We start from the raw sequence: 14,060 nt of genomic DNA on the forward strand, positions 1-14,060 counted from the left end.
AGCCAGAACATCTGCAGCAATGGTTTCTTCCCCTCCTTCCTTATTGTTAGCTCAAGAGTTAGGACTGATCCTCAGTCCCCTCCTCTTCCTCATCTGCATGCTGCCCTTTGGCAACAACATGTGCAGCCATGGTGTCAATTTCCATAGGTATTCCGATGACACCAAGCTCTCCATCAAATCTCAACTGCTCCACTGCCTCTGTGTTGTCAGACTTACCTATCCTCCAGTTGAATATTGGGATGACCAAAAAAATTGTCTTTGGACCCTGCTACAAATTCCGTACCCTTACCACCAATTCCATCTCGCTCCTCTACCACTGTCTAGGTTGAATCAGACGGTTCGAAACCTCAGAATCCTATTGGTCCATGAACTTTTCCATCACAAAGACTACTTTCTTCCACCTCTGTACCATTGCCCGCCTCTGCCCCGTATTTTCTGATAGAAACATAGAAACATAGAAAATAGGTGCAGGAGTAGGCCATTTGGCCCCTCGAGCCTGCACCACCATTCAATAAGATCATGGCTCATCATTCTCAGTACCCCTTTCCTGCTTTCTCTCCATATCCCTTGATCCCTTTAGCCGTAGGGGCCATATCTAACTCCCTCTTGAATATATCCAATGAACTGGCATCAACAACTTTCTGCGGTAGAGAATTCCACAGTTTAACAACTCTCTGAGTGAAGAAGTTTCTCCTCATCTCAGTCCTAAATGGCCAACCCCTTATCCTAAGACTGTGTTCCCTGGTTCTGGACTTCCCCATCATCGGGAACATTCTTCCCGCATTTAACCTGTCCAATCCCGTCAGAATTTTATAAAGTTTCTATGAGATCCCCTCTCATCCTTCTAAACTCCAGTGTATAAAGGCCCAGTTGATCCAGTCTCTCCTCATATGTCAGTCCCGCCATCCCGGAAATCAGTCTGGTGAACCTTTGCTGCACTCCCTCAATAGCAAGAATGTCCTTCCTCAGATTAGGAGACCAAAACTAACACAATATTCCAGGTGAGGCCACACCAAGGCCCTGTACAACTGCAGTAAGACCTCCCTGCTCCTATACTCAAATCCTCTAGCTATGAAGGCCAACATACCATTTGCCTTCTTCACCGCCTGCTGTACCTGCATGCCAACTTTCAATGACTGATGAACCATGACACCCAGGTCTCGTTGCATCTCCCCCTTTCCTAATCTGCCGCCATTCAGATAATATTCTGCCTTCGTGTTTTTGCCCTCAAAGTGGATAACCTCACATTTATCCACATTATACTGCATCTGCCATGCATTTGCCCACTCACCTAACCTGTCCAAGTCACCCTGCAGCCTTTTAGCATCCTCCTCACAGCTCACACCACCACCCAGTTTAGTGTCATCTGCAAACTTGGAGATATTACACTCAATTCCTTCATCAAAATCATTGATGTATATTGTAAAGAGCTGGGGTCCCAGCACTGAGCCCTGCGGCACCCCACTAGTCACTGCCTGCCATTCTGAAAAGGACCCATTTCTACCGACTCTCTGCTTCCTGTCTGCCAACCAGTTCTCTATCCAAGTCAGTACATTACCCCCAATACCATGTGCTTTGATTTTGCACACCAATCTCTTGTGTGGGACCTTGTCAAAAGTCTTTTGAAAGTCCAAATACACCACATCCACTGGTTCTCCCTTGTTCACTCTACTAGTTACATCCTCAAAAAATTCCAGAAGATTTGTCAAGCATGATTTCCCTTTCATAATTCCATGCTGACTTGAACCGATCCTTTCCAAATGCGCTGCTATTTCATCTTTAATAATTAATTCCAACATTTTCCCCACTACTGATGTCAGGCTAACCGGTCTATAATTACCTGTTTTCTCTTTCCCTCCTTTTTTAAACAGTGGTGTTACATTAGCTACCCTCCAGTCCATAGGAACTGATCCAGAGTCGATAGACTGTTGGAAAATGATCACCAATGCATCCACTATTCCTATGGCCACTTCCTTAACTACTCTGCGATGAGCCTTCAATCCCATCAATTTCCCTAACACAATTTCCTGCCCAATAAGGATATCCTTCAGTTCCTCCTTCTCACTAGACCCTCGGTCCCCTAGTATTTACGGAAGGTTATTTGTGCTTTCCTTCGTGAAAACAGAACCTTGTTAGCCACGGTTGAGCCACCGTCCCCGTTTTATTTTTACTCCAGACAGGGATGCACAATTGTTGAAGTTCATCCATGTGATCTTTAAATGCTTGCCATTGCCGATCCACCGTCAACCCTTTAAGTATCACTCGCCAGTCTATTCTAGCCAATTCATGTCTCATACCATCAAAGTTACTTCTCCCCAAGTTCAGGACCCTGGTCTCTGAATTAACTGTGTCACTCTCCATCTTAATAAAGAATTCTACCATATTATGGTCACTCTTCCCAAGGGGCCTCACACAACAAGATTGTTAATTAGTCCTTTCTCATTACACATCACCCAGTCTAGGATGGCCAGCCCTCTAGTTGGTTCCTCGACATATTGGTCTAGAAAGCCATCCCTAATACACTCCAAAAAATCCTCCTCCATCGCATTGCTACCAATTTGGTTAGCCCAGTCAATATGTAGATTGAAGTCACCCATGATAACTGCTGTACCTTTATTGCACGCATCCCTAATTTCTTGTTTGATGCTGTCCCCATCCTCATTACTACTGTTTGGTGGTTTGTACACAACTCCCACTAGTGTTTTCTGCCCTTTGGTATTCCGTAACCCACCCATACAGATTCCACATCATCCAAGCTAATGTCCTTCCTTACTATTGCATTCATTTCCTCTTTAACCAGTAACGTCACCCCACCTCCTTTTCCTTTCTGTCTATCCTTCCTAAATGTTGAATACCCCCGGATGTTGAGTTCCCAACCTTGGTCACCCTGGAACCATGTCTCCGTGATGCCAACTACATCATATCTGTTAACTGCTATCTGCGCAGTTAATTCGTCCACCTTATTTCGAATACTCCTCGCATTGAGACACAGAGCCTTCAGGCTTGTATTTTTAACACCCTTTGCTCCTTTAGGATTTTGTTGTACTGTGGCCCTTTTTGCTTTTTGCCTTGGGTTTCTCTGTCCTCCACTTTTACTTTTCTTCTTTCTATCTTTTGCTTCTGCCCCCATTCTACTTCCCTCTGTCTCCCTGCTTAGGTTCCCATCCCCCTGCCATATTAGTTCAACCCCTCCCCAACAGCACTAGCAAACACTCCCCCTAGGACATTGGTTCCAGTCCTACCGAGGTGCAGACCATCCAGTTTGTACTGGTTCCACCTCCCCCAGAACCGGTTCCAATGTCCCAGGAATTTGAATCCCTCCCTTCTGCACCACTACTCAAGCCATATGAGATATCCTGCGATTCCTACTCTGACTAGCACGTGGCACTGGTAGCAATCCTGGGATTACTACGTTTGAAGTCCTACTTTTTAATTTAGCTCCTAGCTCCCTAAATTCGTCTTGTAGGACCTTATCCCATTTTTTACCTATATCATTGGTACCTATATGCACCACGACAACTGGCTGTTTACCCTCCCCCTTCAAAATGTCCTGCACCCACTCCGACACATCCTTGACCCTTGCACCAGGGAGACAACATACCATCCTGGAGTCTTGGTTGCGGCCGCAGAAACATCTGTCTATTCCCCTTACAATAGAATCCCCAATCACTATAGCTCTCCCACTCTTTTTCCTGCCCTCCTGTGCAGCAGAGCCACCCACGGTGCCATGGACTTGGCTGCTGCTGCCCTCCCCTGATGAGTCATCCCCCTCAACAGTACCCTTAGCGGCGTATCTGTTTTGCAGGGGGCTGACCGCAGGGGACCCCTGCATTACCTTCCTTCCACTGCTCATCCTGCTGGTCACCCATCCCCTATCTGGCTGTGTAACCTTTACCTGCGGTAAGACCAACTCACTAAACGTGCTATTCACGACATCCTCAGCATCGCGCATGCTCTAGAGTGAATCCATCCGCAGCTCCAGTGCCGCAATGTGGTCTGTCAGGAGCTGCAGCCGGATACACTTCCCGCATATGTAGTCGTCAGGGACACTGGTAGCGTCCCTGACTTCCCACATAGTACAGGAGGAGCATAACACATGTCCGAGCTCTCCTACCATGACTTAACCCCTAGAATAACTTAATTTGGCAACAATAATGCCAGAGATTACTTACTGAAAAAGAAAAAACTACTCACCAATCACCAGCCAATCACTTACCCCCCTTGGCTGTGACGTCACCTTTTAATTTCTTTCTACTTTTTTGCCTTCTCTCCCTGTTGTAGCTGCACTAGCTGGCCTTTATAGGCAGCTCCGACGTCCCCAAACCTCTTTTCCTCCCAGGTTGGGGAGTCAGCACTGGTGAGGAAAACAAGACAAAGCAACACCTCCCGCTCCCACTTCCCAAACTCTTAGCTTTGCATTCTGACCTGCCGCTGCACTCAATTCCTTATCCGAAATACAACTGCAAGTGAGCAGGTAGAATCCTGGTCACCTTGTGTTTTTTTTAGCTATGGATTCTGAACCCAATTAAAGTTCTCATAATTGCCACTTTGGCTGAGATAAGCTAACTCAGATCATACATACTGAAGATTGAACATGGAAGCGTCATGATCTATATGGCTCAGTATCACACCATGCATTGGATTTACTCATTGAGCTATCAGCAGAGCTCAGCTGTTATACTTTGAAGTGGTCCAATTGGACATTTCTGTAATGTGTGTTGTAAAATTGAATGCCACAGGTAATGATCGATTGTGCTCAGTTGTATATCAGGTACCAAGCTAAATGAGGATCTTGACTGGAATTTTAAAATTATTTTTAAATGATGTTTGTGCCACTGGCTACGGTGATTACTGTACTACATTTGAGGAATTTTGATGGAAATTATCTGCAGAGAACATGCTGAAAAACACTGTTTTTCTCCTTATATGTTCAGCACACAAGGAATTCTGCCAATCTTTAATGCTACTAGATAAAATTATTATAATTCAACAATCTTCTCTCTTTAAAAAAATCCATTTAAAAAGTCACATCCGATGGAATAGAATGGAAAAAGAATGGTCCTTTCACTTGCCCGTTATTAATGTCTTCATTCTTGTTGACTACTGATAATAAATGGCAGCTTTGACAACATTAAGCAGCACAAACTGTATTTTCCTATGTTACCTCTGTTTTTAACTCTGAACTGTGTCAGCTGGATAAAAAAACTAGCCTGATGATTTTATTGCAAGAGCCAGCATGAAGATTATTGTAGTACACTGAAAATAACAACGTTGGAATATACACTCAAAGAATAGCCACATCTCAGGTCATTGTGCTGTAGAGTGTCATTTATTGCTGGAAAGATTTGGATGATTGCATGCTGGTTATATGTGCACTTTCAGTAGTCAGTTAACTAGGTCCGCCCCATAGAGCTTGATATATTTTAGCAAATATAACTGCATGTGGTATTGTTCCCACTCCTTTGTGTGGACTCAGCAAACATATTACTGTACTGCAGTCTTCCACTTCTTTCTAACTCCATTGTGAAAGTATTGATTTCATTAAAGCTAATATTCAGACCAAATGTTCATCATTCTGTTTTGGCCATTCAGTCAAAATTTCTTGACCAGAATAGTTGTGTGCATAGCCTTGGACCTTAATTTCTTCTTTAACAAAACATTGATATGTACCACGTACTGTGATTTTAGAAAGAATATGCAAATTAGTTATTTCTTTGTCAATTTGGTGGTACAAGCATGCAAACAAAAAGAAAAAAATGTCTGTAAAAACATTCACTGCAAACTTTAACTTGGTTACAGAGCTTTATATATGTATGTTCTGAGTGGGAAGATTTTAATTTTATTACCTGTGATAGTGTCCAAGGTAATTAAGGTTAGTGCAAGCTGTTGAAATGGGCTATTTGCTCTTTACCAAGATTCATTGTCTTCTGTGCCCCCTACCCCATCATGCTATTTATTCCCATGGAAACAGACTGATCACGCCACAGTACTTCTTTCTTAACTTCTATCGCTTGTACTTATGCCAAAAAGTGAAACTTGTTTTCATTAAGCAATAATCCAAGGTTGAATCGTGGAAAAAGCCCACAGCAGTGCTGCAGTTAGTTACATTGTGTGAAAGCTTTCTGAACGTCTGTCTGCTTTCTTTTTTCATTTCAATGACTATGAGATCTTTAATGAAAGATACATTTTATATTATAACAAGAAACATTAGGCTGATTCAAACTCAATATTTGGTTATCAAACTTGTATTTTATGAAGCTACCAGTATAATTAAAATACAATGCTTAGTGTGGACTTGAGAGCTGCTGTTTCTTTTTGTACTTTAGAAGCATAAGTTCAGAATAAGGAAGGTTTAAGGGCTGTGTCAATCTGCCTGACGGAGTGCTTTGAATTTAAACTGCTACATTGGTTTAAAACTATGGTCCAACAATACGGTCAGTGGTGTCCGGTCTGCACGGGCATGGAGGGCTGGTGCTTACAATGTGCCTGAAATATGCAGCACACACCAGTGTGAGCAGCAAGTGCATAGGTGGATGGAAGCTGCACAATGACTGTATGTTCTTTAGGCCGTCAACTTTAATGTAAGTGATGTGGTTGCGCCATAATGCATCTGCATGGCACCCACTTGGAACGAGTGCTTGAAGAAGAGCCGCATTGTTTTAAAAATCAAGTTCTTACCCATTGCCACCCAGTGCCCCCACCTGGCGCCCCAACTTCTGGCACCATATATTGACCCTTATATTTACTGTCAAAGGCAAACTATCCCTCCTCATCCTTCTTGACTTGCCTGCTGCCTTTGACACAGTTGACCACTCCATCCTTCTTCAACACCTCTCCACCATCGTCTAGCTGGGTGGGACTGCACTCACCTGGTCCATTCTTATCTATCTAATCATAGCCAGAAAATCACCTGCAATGACTTCTCTTCCCACTTGCACATCGTTACTTTTGGTGTCCCCCAAGGATCTATCCTTGGCCCCCACCTATTTCTCATCTACATGTTGCCCCTTGGCGACATCATCCGAAAACACAGTGTCACTTTCCACATGTACGCTGATGACACCCAGCTCTACCTCACGACCACTTCTCTTGATTCCTCCATGGTTTCCAAATTGTCAAACTGCTTGCCCGACATCCAGTTTTGGATGAGCAGAAATTTTCTCCAATTAAATATTGGGAAGACCAGAGCCATTGTTTTCGGTCCCTGCCACAAACTTCGTTCCCTAGCCATTGACTCCATCCCTCTCCCCAACATATGTCTGAGGCTGAACCATACTGTTCGCAACCTTGGTGTCATATTTGATCCTAACATGAGCTTTCGATCACATATCCGTAGCATAACTAAGACCACCTATTTCCACCTCCATAACATCACCAGTCTCCACCCTTGCCTCAGCTAATCTACTGCTGAAACCTTCATCCATGCTTTTGTTACCTCTAGTCTTGACTATTCCAACGCACTCCTGGCTGGCCTACATTTTACCCTATGTAAACTTGAGATGATCCGACCCAGAGTGTCCTAACTCGCACCAAGCCTCACTCACCCATCACTCCTGTGCTTGCTGACCTACATTGGCTCCCGGTTAAGCAATGCCTCAATTTCAAAATTCTCATCCCTCCCTATCTCTGTAATCTCCTTAAGCCCACAACCTCCTGAGATATCTGCGCTCCTTTAATTCTGCCCTCGTGATCATCCCTGATTATAATCGCTCAACCATTGGTGGCCTTGCCTTCTGTTGCGTCGGCCCTAAGCTCTGGAATTCTCTGCCTAAACCGCTACACATCTCTACCTTTCTTTCCTCCTTTAAGGCACTCCTTAAAACCTACCTCTTTGACCAAGCTTTTGGTCACCTGCCCTAATTTCTCCTTATGCAGCCCGGTGTCAAATTTTTTATCTCATAATACACCTGTGAAGCGCCTTGGGATGTTTTACGACATTAAAAACGCTATATAAATACAAATTGCAGTTGTTGTTGAATCTATTTGATTTTTATACCCCCAGCTTTTTCCTTTTCTCTTTTGGAGGCATTGAAATACATTGCGGTATGGTGCTGTGAACAATGCAGAACTCTGATATCTTGTGCAAGTGGTAATTTCTCCTGTGTGACCCTTACTAGCAAGTCTGACAGGATATTCAACCAAAGGGGCATTGCAGCCAAATGCAAGCTTGTCCTCCCCTGATACCCACACACATGCAGCCTCCAGTGGGAGTCACTGGATAAAATCGAGAGAGTTACCCCGGCTGTTATTTACTATTTTCCTCCATTGCACGGAGACACTGAGGCCAATTTAGGACTGAATGTCTGACACCACTATAGAAGATAGATAGAACATAGAAAATAGGTGCAGGAGTAGGCCATTCGGCCCTTCGAGCCTGCACCGCCATTCAATGAGTTCATGGCTGAACATGCAACTTCAGTACCCCATTCCTGCTTTCTCGCCATACCCCTTGATCCCCCTAGTAGTAAGGATTATATCTAACTCCTTTTTGAATATATTTAGTGAATTCGCCTCAATAACTTCCAATGAATACAAGCCCAATTGATCCAGTCTTTCTTGATATGTCAGTCCCGCCATCCCGAGAATCAGTCTGGTGAACCTTTGCTGCACTCCCTCAAGTTAGGAGACCAAATCTGTACACAGTACTCCAGGTGTGGCCTCACCAGGGCCCTGTACAACTGTAGTAACACCTCCCTGCCCCTGTACTCAAATCTCCTCGCTATGAAGGCCAACATGCCATTTGCTTTCTTAACCGCCTGCTGTACCTGCATGCCAACCTTCAATGACTGATGTACCATGACACCCAGGTCTCGTTGCACCTCCCCTTTTCCTAATCTGTCACCATTCAGATAATAGTCTGTCTCTCTGTTTTTACTACCAAAGTGGATAACCTCACATTTATCCACATTATACTTCATCTGCCATGCATTTGCCCACTCACCTAACCTATCCAAGTCACTCTGCAGCCTCATAGCATCCTCCTCGCAGCTCACACTGCCACCCAACTTAGTGTCACCCGCAAATTTGGAGATACTACATTTAATCCCCTCGTCTAAATCATTAATGTACAATGTAAACAGCTGGGGCCCCAGCACAGAACCTTGCAGTACCCACTAGTCACTGCCTGCCATTCTGAAAAGTACTCATTTACTCCTACTCTTTGCTTCCTGTCTGACAACCAGTTCTCAATCCACGTCAGCACACTACCCACAATCCCATATGCTTTAACTTTGCACATTAATCTCTTGTGTGGGATCTTGTCGAAAGCCTTCTGAAAGTCCAAATACACCACATCAACTGGTTCTCCCTTGTCCACTCTACTGGAAACATCCTCAAAAAATTCCAGAAGATTTGTCAAGCATGATTTCCCTTTCACAAATCTATGCTGACTTGGACCTATCATGTCGCCTCTTTCCAAATGCGCTGGAATGACATCCTTAATAATTGATTCCATCATTTTACCCACTACTGATGTCAGGCTGACCGGTCTATAATTCCCTGTTTTCTCTCTCCCTCCTTTTTTAAAAAGTGGGGTTACATTGGCTACCCTCCACTCCATAGGAACTGATCCAGAGTCTATGGAATGTTGGAAAATGACTGTCAATGCATCCACTATTTCCAAGGCCACCTCCTATGTCAGCCATTGAGTTGCACTATGTCAGCCAATGAGTTGGAAGCAGGGTGTGACTCATGGCAGTACTCACAACAAACAGTGTCTATGTAAACAGCACAATACAACAAACAGTCTGCATTGGGATTATGTAGGAGTCTTTTTAAAAAGAGTCTCTACAAACTGTAGCAAAAAGAACCTATGACCGAAACTACGGTAATGGGGAGACTTTTAACTGCCAAGAACGGGTGGTTTGGGATTGGTCGGTAGTTAAATTTGGCAAAACAAATCATGACTGCAACACACTCCAACGCGCCGAAGTCCGGGTTTCACTGAGGCGGTTGGCTGTATGCCTTTTCACAAGAATTTAATTTACTTTGGATTTATCGCCTCCAGCACGGGTTTTCCGTGGCTCAGAAAACTGACCAGTAAAAAGTAGGCACGTTGCAAGTGCATTTCATGGGGTTCATGGGGGTCTATTAACTTCAGATAGCATGAACATAAGGCTCACTTCTTACTGCTGCTTTGTAAGTTTCCTCTAGTAAATGTTTAGCAGAGAGTTCTTATCACTATACAGGTATTGGAAAACTTTGGAGGCTTTTAAACAAACACCAGCAAGTTGAGAGGCACCTTGGATGTTTTTGACAATAGATCAAAAGTGGAAAACCATCATCATTCACGGCAGCAACGATGTGCTGTGGTGGGATCAGCAGGTGCAGAGGAGAGAGGTGCAGAGGAGAGAGGTGCAGAGGAGAGAGGTGCACAGGAGAGGGGCCGAGGTCGCAGGAGGCATTACCCACGTAATAGGATATACAGTCAGAGGCTCAGCCTTCTTCATCTCTCGGAAGAGCAGTGTTTCTGCAGACTGAGGTTGCCACGTCAGGTGTTGGCAGACATCTGCAGCCTCCTAAAGGAAGACTTGGTCCATGCTGGATCTGGTGGCCACACATTACCAGTGACTGTGAAAGTCACAATGGACCTCAATTTCTTTGCCTATGGTTCCTTTTGAGGCGTTACTGGAGACATCGCAAGAGTTTCGCAGTCCATGACACATAAATGCATAAGGTAGGTGACGGATGGATTGCTTGGCAGAACTCGGAGTAATGTAAACTTTCCCTGTGTTGACAATAGCCATAATGAGCAGACACGTGGATTCACTTCTGTAGCTGGCTTCCCACAGGTACAGGGTGCCATCGATTGTACACACATGGCAATCCGAGCACCCCCACGGCAACCAGAAGTTTTCATCAACCTTAAGGAATATTATTCCATCAATGTGCAGCTGGTGTGCAACCATAAGAGGTTCATGCAGGTGTGTCCTAAAAGAGTTCATGCAGGTGTGTGCCATATTCCCTGAGAGCTGTCATGATTCTTTCATAATGCAGCAGTCCAGCCTTACAAACCCTCTCTTTCCAGGAAGCAGACTTAATAGCTGACTCTTAGGACACACGGGATACCACATTCAACTTGGCTCATGACACCTGTGAGAAACCCCACCAATGAGTCGCTGGAGCACTACAACCAAAGCCACATGACCACCAGGTGTGTCATTGAGCAAGCCATTGGCATGTTGAAGATGTGCTTCAGGTATCTAGATAGGTCTGGAAGCACCCTTGAGTATGCACCAGCGAGAGTGTTCAGACTAATATTTGGTGTACTGCTTTCTGCACAACTTTGTGCAGCAGAGAATACTGCAGGTGGAGGACGAAGGTGCTCATCAGGCATCTTTGGATGAGGAGAGCATTGAAGAGGAGAAGGAGGAATATGAAGATGGGGCGTCCATCGCCAGACCAGCCGTGTACATTGCTGCCCAGGATGCCCTAATAGTGTGAAGGGTTAGCTAGTGGTGACTCACACAGGAAAATATCATAAATGAAATCTTCTGACCTGGTCCCACCACCGGGACCACCACCCCCATCCCCCAAACCCATTCAATCACGCATCCATCCATTGCACATCCAATGGGTCCTGTCATATATTGCCATTCATTGTGAAATAAGTGAAAGGACAAGTTGATACTCGGGATACAATAATGAGCAAGACATGAAAGTGGTGCTAAGCAAGAGGGTTAGAAATTCGTTATAGCCAAGAAATAGACAGTGTTTAGACTAAAAGGAAGTGAAATTGACCCTTTTATAGCCCTGTTAGCTTTTCTAGGGGGCGCTAATGGGGTACAAGACACTTTTCATACAGAGGAGGGGGTCGCTACTGTCTCCCAGGAAATTGCTCGGGAGTTTGCGGAGGTGCTGCCATGGCAGAGCCGCACCCTGCAGTTAGTGCCCCAGACCACTGTGCAACCGGCGATTACATTATCACTGTGTGTGATGACTCCTCACTGCCCCTCCCTGAACCAACCCGCGGGGGAACTTGGCACACGGGCCACAGGCTGGCGCAAGCGGATGTCCAGGCCAGTTTCGCACACAGTGCAGGAGGAAATTTAAAAAGCTCACATGGGTGGTCAGGGTGAGTGAAGACTTCAACAAATACTGCATACCACCATCTGTAACACAAGCCTCACACACTGCTCAGTGCAGCTCACCCCCAGCACTCACCTTCCACCAATCTCTACCTAGCAACACTAACACCCACATCTCACACCTTGTACACAATGACAGCTGTTCAAGGGTCATTAGTTATTAAAATTCATGTAATATGTGTGATATGTTTATCGATAAATTTATTAAGTATGTTTTGAATATTTTGTGGTCTCTCTCATTTCACCTTTGTGCTCAGGAGGATGCTGTAATATGGCATGAGACAGGGATTGTCTGATGGGGATGTGGTGAGCTACAGAGATCTGGGGTTTCATTCATGCGAATCGGAGTATGATGAGTCGGTTCCACATTCTCTGATGTCATGATCTCCATGATGGCGAGGTCTCTGGTGATCGAGTTTACCAGCAGCACTACCGGCAACACCAGTATGGCATGCAATGCTGGAAACGGCATCAGCTGTCGTTGCAGCTGTCAACTGAATTTTAGCATCATCTCGTGGCACTATCGTGTGGCGCAAACCACACAAATTACCCCCCACCTAGCATCGTTATAACAAAAGGAAATTTAACAACAAAAAATGTTGTCAAACACCCATGTGCATACCCTTGGTGAATTGCAATTTCTTCAACTTACGCTTCCTACCACTTCTACTTGGTGCATTCTGTGTGGCTTCAGTAGAGGTAGAGGCAGGTTACTCAGACCCCTGCCCCGACTGCTGAAATGCTTTTGGCCAATGCCCTCTGGGTTTCAGAGCCCCTTAGGGCCTCACCAAAGACTGCTTCACCTGCACCTATGCTGGGGAAGACTCGGCCATCGGGAGATGAGACAGCATGTTGGGTATTGGCTGAGGTGGAGCAACGGGTGAGAAGTGAGAGCACTTTGAGTAGAGTTCCCTCTTCCATGTCCCCTTTCACCATCATCTTTCTCCTGGGCCAGCACCACATCACTCCCACCACTCTGCTGCAGACCAGATTGGTGAAGGTCAGCGCCACATTGTAAGACCACGGTTAAGGAATCTGTCATTCTGTTTAAGGCGGCATATATGTTGGCATCCAAAGTCTGCATTGCCATGGTCATGGCCTACATGGACTCATTTAAGAGCTGTGCTTGAACGTCCATGGAGGTAGCAACTCTCTCCATAGCAGGCAGTCTCACAATTCCCTGCATTACCAATCAACTAGCGATCAAATTGGATTCCTCCATCCACTCCGCTATTGTGGAGAATGTGCGTGGCATGCTGGGCAGAACTTGGCTAAGTTGCTGATGTACGTCCAACATTCTCCTTCTCAATGATAGCCCCGGGGTTTAGCATCTGTATGAAGCTGAGCAAAGCGAGGAGAGTATTGTGCCCCTGATGTGTACTCACCACTGCTGTCCCTGCCACTAGTGTCTGCTCATGCTCACTTGTGATTTGTGGATCACCAGGTGAAAACCCAACAACCCTCTAACTGAACCCATCGAAGTGCGATTATTTGTACTGATGGTTGGCTGTATGTCCATTAACGATGCACCCGCAGAAGGAAAGAGGTCCTCTGAGTAATTGTCTCAATGGATGTCTTGCAGCACTTGCAGTATGCATGACTGCTCTGGAAAACAAAGGGAAGGGATATGTATTAGTTCTGGCAAAGTAATAATCTTGACAGTCACCATACTCAGTCTTTTAATATTTCAGTCATTAATGAAATAAAGTCGGCATATGTGTCAGAGATATTTGTATTTCTGATACCAACTATCTGCAAGTTCCCTGTCTCTCCATTTCCGATTGAGAGGGACGCAAATGTGCCACTTATCACCAGGGCATACTCCTCTGCATCAGTGAGCTGGACTATTTGTGGTAGTCCTCTTCCTCTCCTTTTCATAAAAACATAAGAAATAGGAGCAGGAGTAGGCCATTTAATAAGATCATGGCTGATCTGATCATGGACTCAGCTCCACTTCCCTGCCCTCTTCCCATA

At 45.0% G+C, this 14,060-nt stretch overlaps 1 protein-coding gene across 6 annotated transcripts in view; it reads left to right on the plus strand.

Moving 5' to 3' along the window:
* The window catches only part of creb5b (cAMP responsive element binding protein 5b), a 666,872-nt gene that overhangs the window by 534,055 nt on the left and 118,757 nt on the right, over positions 1 to 14,060 (plus strand). The gene's annotated exons all lie outside the window — the stretch shown is intronic.

This window comes from Pristiophorus japonicus, chromosome 5, assembly GCF_044704955.1.
Source record: "Pristiophorus japonicus isolate sPriJap1 chromosome 5, sPriJap1.hap1, whole genome shotgun sequence".
Classification (NCBI taxonomy): Eukaryota; Metazoa; Chordata; class Chondrichthyes; family Pristiophoridae; genus Pristiophorus; species Pristiophorus japonicus.